The sequence below is a fragment of the Sesamum indicum genome, linkage group LG4 (genome assembly GCF_026168435.1).
Source record: "Sesamum indicum cultivar Baizhima isolate 11 linkage group LG4, ASM2616843v1, whole genome shotgun sequence".
Classification (NCBI taxonomy): Eukaryota; Viridiplantae; Streptophyta; class Magnoliopsida; order Lamiales; family Pedaliaceae; genus Sesamum; species Sesamum indicum.
The window spans coordinates 18,869,985-18,882,483 of record NC_142660.1 but is presented as its reverse complement, the minus strand read 5'-3'; positions in this window follow the sequence as shown (position 1 = coordinate 18,882,483).

Here is a 12,499-nt window from a genome sequence, read left to right as displayed (position 1 = left end):
AACATCCATTGAGATACATTATACTAACACCCTTCGGATATTGTACTTGCAATTTTTCAAAAAATATGGAATGTTTGTGTAATTAGATCCACTTTAAAGGATATTCTTGTAATTTAATCCAAATTATTATTTCGCCCCTTTAACTAAGAAAATATGATTTATTTGTTCAGTTTTAATTTCATTCTCAATATATATTTAGGTAAATTGCAACAAGCTATTCTGAAATTTGACATAATTATAAATATCACACCGTTGTGTGGAAAATGATAAATACCCCTTGATTTTCAAGAAATTATGTAATTTTTAGATAAAGGTATAAAATTATCACTTTGTTCTTGCTGTATTTTAAAAAAAATTAAAATTTATAAATAAATCGGATGAGGCGGATCCAAAAATTTGAAAAATTATAAAATAAATTGTTCACTTAATACATATTTTTTTAAAAAAATAAATAAAATTATAATTATTAGTTTATCAGGTATTTTGGTCAATTTACAAAAAGATGGATGAAAATCTAATGAATTGGGCTAGTTGTTGGATGATCGTTAAAATTAATGAGGTATTAATAATTTTTTGAACAACAAGAGAGTTTGTAATTATGCCACTCTTAGGAAAACTCATTCGAATTTATCCTTTTATTTAATAAATCAATTTTGTTACTAATTATAAAGAACAATTGTGAAATAATTTATGATTAACAAATATATGAGCTTTGTCCTTTATAGAGATATTAAAATGTGCCTGCAAAAAGGAAAAGAAAAAAAAAGATATTCAGTACTAACATAATCACAAATTTATAAAATACTTTTATTAATTTACTCTTATAATTTATGGGATGGTATTTTCTGTCCTGCACGAATTAATTTTTATGATTTAGTCTTATCATTTTAAAATTTTGCAATTTTTGATCCAGCTATCATCCAATTAAATTGCATTTTTAGTCCTATGTAACTTGGAGGAGTTGGTATTTTTGGTCCTGTAAAAATTGATTTACATGACTCAAATTCAATTTAATTTTAGGCCATGTGCAAGTTACATCAATTTTCTGGCCAAGAAAGACTAAAAGTTTTAAAATGATAAAATTATAGGACTAAATTACAAAAATTAATTTTTACAAGATCAAAAATACTAACTCTTAAATTTCAGGACTAAAATTATAATTTTTTCGTATAAGCAACAACGAATTATTGAAAAGTTATGTCATTTTATAATTATATATATATATATATATATATACTTCAAAATTCTTATTTCCTTATAAATTATTGAAAGATGAGTAAAACTCAAAATTAATTTTCTTAGTTAGAGGGGGTAAACTACATATTTCAATAATTTAAGGGGCGAATCCAAATAAAGTGTATAATTAAGGGGCAAATCCAAATTAAAATTCATCTTTTTATTTTAATTATTATTTTTTCTTTATTCTCCTGACCCGACAAAAGAGACAAAAAAAAAAAAAAGGGGTTTTAATCACACACGTTACGCAAACGCAATAATATATTTGTGGTCTCCAACAATGAGAGAGCAATTAATAATGCTGCATATATTTCTCTAGTTTTAATTGATATTATTAATTGTATACACAAAATAATTTAGATTATATTGTCTAAGACTATATTTTGATGAAGAAAGAATTTAGATAAATAATCTCAAATAATTATGTAAATTAATATTTTTTTAGGTGAAAGCGATGAACTATTATTATTTGAAATAAATCCTTTACAATTATTCATGTAGGATATTTTTATTTAATAAAAAACAACTATAATAATCATACCCAATCAACAAATACCAAATAAATTATATCTGAACAACACCTACTATTACAGTAGAAAGACAACACTAAAAAAATATAACTTTCTATTACGGTTAATTACTATAGCTAAAATAAGAAAATCGTAATAAATACAAATCAACCACGACTTCGCAACAATCATTAATTATTGCTTTTTAGTGTGACCAAAACCTTAGACATGGCTAAAACCATGGTGAATGTTTTGGCTACAACTAAATCATGGCGAATATTGATTAATTAACAGTAGTAAAAAAATTTAAGATTTCGCCTTGGTTTTGGTAAATCCGTGCTTAGTGGAATTAATTTACTACACTTTTTAAGCCGTGGTCGTTTATAGTGTAGCGAAAACTCAATTTTTTTGCAATGCATATAACTATTGTTAATGGAGAATGACATCTCCATAGATTAGTGGGATTCGAATTCATAACCTTATCGTCATGGAGCCTTAGCTTCGCGAATTGAACTATGCCTCATTTGCTTAAAATTCCTATTTTCAAATATACACCAACTTAAACACAATGTAACATCAAAAATCGTAAAATTAATTAACAAAGTTATGTAGCTTTTTTTGTATAGGAGTATGAATAATGCTTATGATATTCTTATAGTTAATGTAAATATATTACATTTTTCTTAAAAACAATGTTAATTGTTTCCATATTTTAGAATCGATACATATACAAATATATTTGAACCAATCATATAATATGGAGTATGTATCAATTACTACGCACATTTTGAATTTCTCAATTGATCAGCAACATCATATATATATATATATAGAGAGAGAGAGATTATACATAAATACTAATATCGAAAGAATAAAAAATCACATTTTGTAGAATTTTTCATAATGTTCGTTTTTCATTAATTCTTTTTGATCCATTATCATATTTGCGTATAGATTTTGACACTGTGAAAGCCAAAAAGAAAAAAAAAATCAATTTAATATTGGAAATAAAATTATTCTTACATTCCCATGAATAAAGTACTCGATTTTTTTCCATTCGAAATTTTACCAACTTTGATTTTCGATAAATTATTCAATAGAACTTAATTTAAGTGATGAAATCAATACATAAGTTATAGATTTGATCCTCCAATAATTGTAATTACGCAAAAATAAATTATTCAATATAATGCACGATGCATTTTATTTTTTCAACTTAAAAGAAAACAAATACATAAATTAAACCCTTGTACTCTTTGTTCATCTTTTTACATCTTTCTAGTTTGATCTTGAATTATAATAAAACGGGTAAGTTTCGTACTAATGTAATCACAAAATATGTTTACGTATTAGAAAATTACAACGTACGAACACAATAAACAATATTTTACTATATACTCAATATTATTCACGTTGATCTTTTACACCTTTGATTAAGTAAACATTTAATTACAGTAATAAATATTTACATATTGAAATAAAATATTATACTTTTCTAGAAAAAACGAAGAGAAAAAGATTTTTCGCATGCCTTTCACTTATTCGTATATCTACAAGTATCATGCAAATTGCAGTACTACAGAAGCAGATTTGATTGAATTTTATCAGAAGTGTGGATATTTTCTAGTTCTATGATAATTGTTTATAAATTCTTATTAATTTTTTTTTTAGTTTTTTTTTCTATTTTTACCAATTTCTAATTTTGATTGCTATAAGTTCTAAATGAAATTACAACTACAAAGCTAGGAATATTTCAACAATGGTACAAAAAATTCAATTTGTTTAAGAGTATATATATATGTTTGGCTAAGTTTCTTCAAAAGATTTCCTAAAATTTATAGGACAAAACAAAAATTTCCAAAACTTGTTTTCTTTACTTCCATTTATTTATTTATTTTTGTTAGGGTTAATAACACTTAGACTCCTCAAAAATACAAAATTACACTTTCTCCTAGATAGATTTTGAAATTACATTTTGAAAATGCTCCATTTACACCTGACCCCCTTCTGTTGGGGTTTGGACGAAAAATACTAACCTTAACAAAAATATTACATAAAAAATTTTAATTTTACCCCGTATTTAGCATTTTCTTGTGTATTTTTGTACTTATAAAGGGATAAATATACTACACACACACACACATATATATATATATAGTGATGTTAGCATTATTATATTTTTTTCTTTAAAAATATAAGATTATTACATGAAAATATTGAATCAGGGATAAAATTAAAAATTTATACAATTTTTTTTTGCTAACTTCAGCATTTTTTGTTTAAATCATAACAAAAAGAAGACATTTATAAACAATGAATTTTTAGAGGGATGTAATTGTAATTTCAAATTTTTTTTGGGGGGAAAGTGTAATTTCAAATTGTCAAAGGGGACTTAAGTGTAAGTAACCCTTTTTTGTTATTAACATATATACAAAATTTAAGTTTGCCGTGGGGATAGCGAAATATTATTTTTTGGATTTCAATAACAACACCAAAAGTTAATTTTTAAATTATCTCTAATTGTCATTTATTTTCATCGATGTCGATGTCGATGTCCATGTTGAGAAAATGACTTTGATATACAATAGCATAATATGTACTAGGCGAACATATAAAATGCATAAGTACCACGAAGACACGGAAGAAAAAACATCCCTATATTATCAAGACACAACTACCACAATTACATAAATATATTTACATTTTAATACAATGTAGTATAAAATTTTTCTAGTAGTTTGGTAAAGAAAATAAATTTTTGCTTCTAATCTATCGTAAATAAATTGAATTTACTTCATATAGCGATAACAACATATAGTTAAATAATTAATTTAGATCTACAATAAACCACAAAAGTTGCATAAATACTAAACTTTGCTGCATTCTATATATATATATATATATATATATGTCACAACCTGCATAATTCATATCACTTAATTTGTTTTCGCTCAATTTAAAAAAAAATTCAACAAATCACCTCCAAATAACCTGAACATACTCTCATAATACATTTTAAAACTTTGCAAAAAGAAGAAAGCCCGAAAGCGAAGATGCGTTTATAACATAAACGACAAATTCATTGCATACATTACTCCTAAACACATTTCAGAACGTCAATTGCCTCGTCAAGAAAATAGTGCGTATCCGATTCAAAGACGACTTTCTTGTAAAAATATTCGCGAGTTACACATATTGAGCGATTCGTTCGATGAATGTGATGCGCCGCACCATATAAGAGGGAAAGTGGGGGTCGAAACGAACAAACATTAGAGTAAAAAAGCATATACAAATAGTTAGATGATTTAAATGAAAATATATGTATGACCTAAAGTGGTTGAACATAAATTGCATAATTTTTTTGATTTGGTAACCAAATGATTTGACACCCCTTTGAAGGAAAGCATATTTCATTTTTATGTTTTGGTGGACCTAAAAATACTACTTTATTTTGTTTCTTTTTTATTAGTAGTACAAATGTATACTCTTTATTCTATGGTACTACATTAGAAAGTATGTACTACTTCTTCATATGAAGTACAAGCACGTGAAATATCTTGATACAATTTTATTTTATTTTATTTTTCTAATTTATTCTCTCTTATAAATAATAATTCACAATCCCCATACAATAAATGTTTCATTAGTTGCAACAAGAAACATATGGAAATGAGCTTATGAGTGGGAACACATGTTCTCTCTTACAAAAAAGTATGATTGGGATAATTTCATTTTGGATTCTTAAGTTTGTAACTCAATTATTTTTTGTTATTTTATGTTATAATTTTTATTAATTTTGATTCTTAGATTTTTTTAAAGTGATTAAAGCTGGTCTTAGTTGTTAGTTGATCGTTTAAACGAACGGCTAAATGCACATGCCAATCACATGTTCGGCTCGGAAAAAGGGGTGTAGGGTTTCGGACTTTCATTTGAATACATACCTACAACTTTTCAATTCTCCATTTCTCTCTAAAAGAATTCCGGATCTCCAATTTCTCTTCCCTTATTTTTCTTCAATTACCTTCAGAAGTTGATTCAAAAGCATTATTTCCACTGTTTAGACCCTAATTCAAGAGTTTTGGCCTTTACCGATGGTTTGCTGCCTTTTTTTCCTTCGAAAAGGTCCATCCCTTAGTTTAGATGGTCAATTAATGATCAGGATTAACTTTAATTATTTTAATAAATTTGATAATCAAAATTGATGAGGTCAGAAACAGGGGTACCAAAAGTGATTTAGCGACTAACTTAGGAGACCAAAAATAAAATTGTTTCAAAAAATATATTTTCTAATTAAGAGGGTGTTTGGGTGAGTTAACAACTTTTCAAAAGTATTTTACAGGACGCTGAAACTTATTTAGTAAACTTTTTAGTAACGGGACTTATACGATACAGAAAATAAGATGCTAATAACTTATATGCTCTTAAACTTTATAAGATATTTTAAGGCTTATAAGATGTTGGGTCATTTTTTTTTTTCTTTTGTATAAAATAAGATGTTAGGGTGTTTAACGTAAAGCTCTTTGTACTTGTAAAATGATTAAAAAGGACATGATAGCATTAGTGTCAAGAAGCTCTCTGACATATTTTCTATCTAATTTTTTTGAAAATAATTTTATAAATGTTATACATTAGTTCAATTTCAAATAAAAAATTAAAATATAATATTTCTTTTTTAAAAATATAAAAATTGACAAATTATTACCTAAACTTTTGCATCAAAATAATATGTAACAGCATTTATCCTAGTCAAATATTAATATAAGTATATAATTGATAGTTTCTCTATTGAAATGATTGATTTTTAGTCGTATAATTTAATATGTGTTGAATCTATATATTTGTAGTAAATATAATATCGATAGTAATTTTATTTTTTTTTAGTTATAATAATTTATTATTAAATAATTAAGTATTTTCTCTTCTTCGAAAGCAAGAAAGACTAAATAGCGAATAAAATTATGTATGAATAAATTCATCATCCACTACTATGGCTAAAATAAAATTACTTAAAATCCATATAAATAGCACTTAAAGATTAATGTACTAAAAAAGTTTAAACACATTACGTATTAGTCATAAATTTACTAAAAAAGAAAAAAGAAATAGATTTTTACACAAACTAATGAAGATATTTTGGACATCTTTATCTTATGAAATATTAATCTTATAAAGTTTATAAAATATTTTAAAAAAGTCGGATGAAGTTATTTTTTTCTTAAAGAGCTTACAAGATATTTTGAGGAGCTTATAAACTCGGCTAATTATTCTCTTATTTTTAAGATCCATAATCATATTTATTATAAAATTGCTTTTTCTAACATTTTATAAGATCCATAATTTTATCTTATTAAAACATTTTAAATATTTATTTGTTCTGTATCTATTATACATATTAACTTATTACTCCATATTTTTAATTTAAATTCTGAACTTATTAAAAATTCTTTTTAGTTGTTAGAAAATAATTTGGTGATGATTTAATGTGCAAAATACTAAAGAGATATTGAGAGTAATATAATTATTTAAGGCATAGGGGCAATTTTATCTAACCAGGGGGTAAGTGTTAAATTTATTAATTTACGGATTAAATGCTAAATCAAGATAGTTCACTCTGATAAAGAAAGATTTATTTGACCTGCAATAAATCAGTAATAAATTAATCATGGGTAAATATGGATTTCATTCAATGTTTTTGCTAATATAAATACATTCAGTGAATTTTTACTAATTGATAGATCTAATTGTTAAATGGAAACAAATATCAAAGGTACTAAATGTAGTTTCTGAAACTACAGAAGAGCTACGTATAATTACACTAAATTTTAAAGGAGGACAGTGTAATTATTCCTAAATTTAAATGTAATCTAATATTAAATGTTTTTCAGAGATAATGGACAAAAGTTGCATTTTTCCATTAGTTGTTGAATCTTGATGACCTGATCATGCATTATAAAATTGATCATTTCTAGTGATTGGTGAAATTTTTAATGGTTAAATTATAAAATAATATCCTAGTTGACTTTTTCAATCCAAAAAAAAAAAAGGGAAAGTGATTACATAAAAATAAGTAATTAATTAACCTGTGCTCTAATTAAACTCTATATTTCATTGAAAAACTTGTCATGTGAAAAAATAAATAAAATTCTTAATAACCACATAATTAACTCCTTAAATCAAGAAAATGTTTTTGAAACATAATTTTTAGATTTGAAATAATTAGGAAATTTGAGTTGCTAAATGTAATATATGATTTTAAGTTTGGTTATTATTTTATATACATTTTTTTCCCTAACTACAACTATTGTTTTATTTTTACTTAATACATATTTTTGTAAAATAAAATAGTGTTTTAACATATTTGAAATAATTAGGAAATAAAATAGTTCCAAATTCAATTAAAACTAAGCAAGACCAATCAAAAAATTGATCAAACATGTTTCAAATCCGTTCTATTGCCATCTCTCATTTCAAGCGTAAAACCTTGAAGTCAAAGTGTCGATGTCTGTGTTTGTGACCTTGTCTTATGTAATACTTGATGATTTTTTAATCTTTTTGATAGTTTGTGTAACAGTTGAGTTGACTAGATTAATATAGGCTCAAAAACCTCATTCATGAGATCATTGCCCCTCTAGAACTCGAGATTGATAGGGTCGATTAGGCGGTCCAATAATGTCGTTGTTTTACCCTTGTAAAAAATATATAAGTGGGTTCGAGTTTTAAGGAAGATGTTGAGAAATTAGCTTTTGTTGGATGAATTTACCAGTAGTGAGCCCCAAAATAAAATCTGATGTCAACTATTACAGAAGATCATGGGTTATGAAAACCCTTATGCAAACCAATAATACAGAATCAATAAATATATCTACAAATTGATGAGTAAAAGAATATGTGTATAAGTATTTACAGATCTACTAAAGAACAGTATTAGATAAAACTAGAAACAGAAAAGAGGTTGGCTCAGGGAGCCATATCCGAAGAGGGAAGCCCACAGCCACCAAAGCCGACAACCTTCTCATGGTTGCTTAGAGCTACCTAGTGGACCACTCACAACTATTTCAGATTTCACTCAGGAAAGAGTTCACAAAGAACTTTTAATCGGAGTAAGAGAAGAAGAAAATTTCTTTGTTCAGGGGTTATAATTACCAGAGAACCACCAGAGGTATTTATAGAGGTAGGGCTTAGATATCTAAGAGAGAGAGCCATTGGCTATCAGAGAGATAGGGAGACGGCAGAAGAGAAAAACCAAGAAGAAAGAGAGAGATAGAAAATTGATGAAGAAAGAGAAATACGAGAAGAAGGAGAGAGACGCAGTGGAAGAAATGAGGAATTGGTGAAAATAGATTAGGGTTAGGGTTTTGCTAAAGAGAAGAATATAAATATTAGACAAATCGAGTCAGGTGGGTGCCCGATTTTTGTGAGTGGGCTAAGCTAATAAGTGGACCAAAAGAGGTGGGGTGGGCTGAGTCATCCAAAGCGAGAGGTTTTAGGCATTTTGGGTTGGGCCTACCAAAAAAGGTCATGGGCCATATTTTATAACATTCTCCACCTTGGACAAGGACCTAAAGAGGCCAAGTCCAATTTTTAATCTGGCTTTCATCATTACCAAAACGTTGAGATTGTCCCTGCAAAACAAGAGAGAGATACTTGCATATTTATAGGTTAGAAAATGCAAAGAATACTGAAGATTTAATTATTCTAAGTTCAAGATTTTGAGGCAAGTTTTAAACTTTTCTATAGGTAAACACTTAGTTCCCAAATCTGTAGGATTAGATTCAGAATCTATCTTTACTAGAGAACAAAAATTAACAGTTTAATACAAATTAAGAGGGATCCTTGCCTAAATCTCTACTAGATACCCGATAGCCTCAAGGGCTGGGCGAGGTGAGGGATTAGCAAGGAGTTGGTCTTGGTCCCAAAAAATAAATAATTTTTAAGCAGTAAAAGAACGCACTAGGTAGAAAATATTTCAACCCACAAAGCCGTATTTGTGCACTAACAATATCAAAGAAATATTCGCACACAATAGTTAAGAGTTTGCACACAGTGAAATAAACTCAGAATAAAAAAGATATTAGATCTTCATAAATAAGCACTGAGCAATAATCACAGATTTCGTACAAAGCAAAAAAATCAAGAGGTTATTTCGCAGAGAAATGAAGATGATCTTACCGGTCACTAGCGGCAGAGAACTCAAAAGCTTTGATACCACTGTTGGATGAGTACACCAGTAGTGAGCACCAAAATAAAATCCTATTTCAACTATTAAAGAAGATAGTAGGTTATGAAAACCCTTATACAAATAAATAAATATATCTACAGATCGATGAGTAAAAAGATATGTGTATAAGTATTTACAGATCTACTAAAGAACAACATCAAATAAAATTAGAAATAGAAAAAGGGTTGGCTCAGGCAGCCAAATTCGAATAGGAAAGCACACAGCCACCAAGGCCGTCAACTTTCTCATGGTTGCTCTGAACCCAAACAAAACCATTAAGGCCGATCCACAAAGGACCACTCACAACTACTACGGATTTCACTTAAAAGAGAGTTCACAAAGAACTTTTAGTCGGAGTAAGAGAAGAAGAAGATTTCTTTATTCAGGGGTTATAATTACCATAGAACCACCAGAGGTATTTACAGAGGTAGGTAACAACTCAAATCTATTCAAGAAAGATTCTTGTTATTTTTCTCATGTATGAAACATAAAAATTTATTGATTATGTTTGTTGTAACATACTTTTTTAAGTGAAAGCGATGAATTATTATTTTTTATTGAATAAATCGATCGCAACAATGTCACATATCTATATTTAACAACTATGGATAGTTATAACAATAATGTACTAATCATGATCAATATCAAATAAAGGGGAATGACACTTTTCGTCCCCTAACTTACACTAGAAAAAATATGATTTTTCGCTACGATTAATAACTATAGCAAAAAGAAGAAAATCATAGAAAATACAAATCAACCACGACTCTGAAATGGCTATTAGCATTAGTTTTTGCAAGTGTGACCAAAACATTAGTCATGGCCAAAACCAAACTAACATTTTGGCTATGGTCAAAAGCCATGACGAATATTGATTAATCATGGTAAAAATTTAAGTTTCTACCTTAGTTTCGTTTAACTGTAGTTAAAAGTATTAATTTACCTTGATTTTTAAACCGTAGTCATTTATAGTGTAGTGGAAAAACTCAAGTTTTTGTAGTGTTAGGGCCTTTTTATTTTTTATCCCATTGGTTACAAAATCCTCATTTTTGGTTCTGTGATTTATACAAAATAGCACTTTGGTTTCATGAAACATTTTCGTTATATATTTTAACGGAAAATGCCATGTGCTTAGCACATGACAGTTAGAGTCTTTACACTTTTGGTCTCGTATGTTACAGGATTTTCACTTATGGTCCCATGCACTTAACAACCACGTGGCTTTTTCTGTTAAACATCTAATGAAAATGTGTTATGGGACCAAAATTACTATTTTTTTAAAGTTACCAAATGTGATAATTTCATAATCAATGGGATCAAAAGTGAGAAAATTCTAATTTTTTTTTATGAGGAAGAAAAAAGAAACCCTAAGTTACAGGGAAGAAAAATGCAATTTTGCCTCAAATAAATATATCTAATCAACACCTACTGTTAAAGTAGAACGATACCTACTATTAAAGTATGTTAATCTGTTAAAATAGAACAATACCTACTATTAAAGTAGGCTAATATCCTTACACGTCGATGGAATTCGAACTCATAGTTTTATAATCATAAAACCCCAACTTCACCAATTGAGCTAAAGCTCGTTGACTGCTGTAACATGTACTCATTCATCGAGATGAAACAATCATACATGAAATATTCTCCATTTTAATTGGAGTTTTATGAATTTATCTTCAAAATGACGTTTATTAACAGAGATCGATGAACTTTAAGTCTTATGTATTGCTGAAATTTCTTTAATATGGGATAATATATATACATTGCTCGTTAAAATTAAAAGTCTTATTCAATAAGATGTTACATCATTTTGGTAATAATAAAGATATATAATGAATTAGTTGTGTATTAATAAAAGGTAGAAACATGAGTTTGAATATTAAAAATTCAAAAAAATTGAATAAAAAACTATATTTATCATCTCGCATGCTTAACATATTTAGATGTATAATAGTAATTTGGTCAAAAAAGATTTATTTGATTTGCAATAAATTTGTAATAAGTTAATCGGGCATAAATATAGATTTTCATTCAAATTTATTTGTTGATGCGAACAATTTTTTTGAACAAATTTGTTAATGGATGGATCTATTTATCGGATGGAAAGAATAGTCAGGGATATTAGGTGTAATTCCCCAAACCACTGGAGATTTATATGTAAGTATACCAAACTTCAGAGGATGTGATTATTTCTTTTAATTATAATTAATATTTAGACTTTACCTGAAAAATAATAATTAATTATTACACAATCATGATTAATTAGCATTTTTATCGAGCGCTATATATGTATAAACATGTGTACTAATGAGAATGAGTTATAAGTTCTAACGTTGCAAAACTTTTTTATTTTTTTTAATAACTATTAACCATCATCGTACGCGCCTCCCTTATGAGTATATAGAAAAGAACTATACCGTGAGATGTGAGAATAAAGAAATTTTGTGAAAAGAAATAATTCTGGTATGAGCGAAGAAAGAAAAATTCGTGAGAAGGAAAGAAAGACGTAGATTAAGGTGATAGAGAAAAAAAT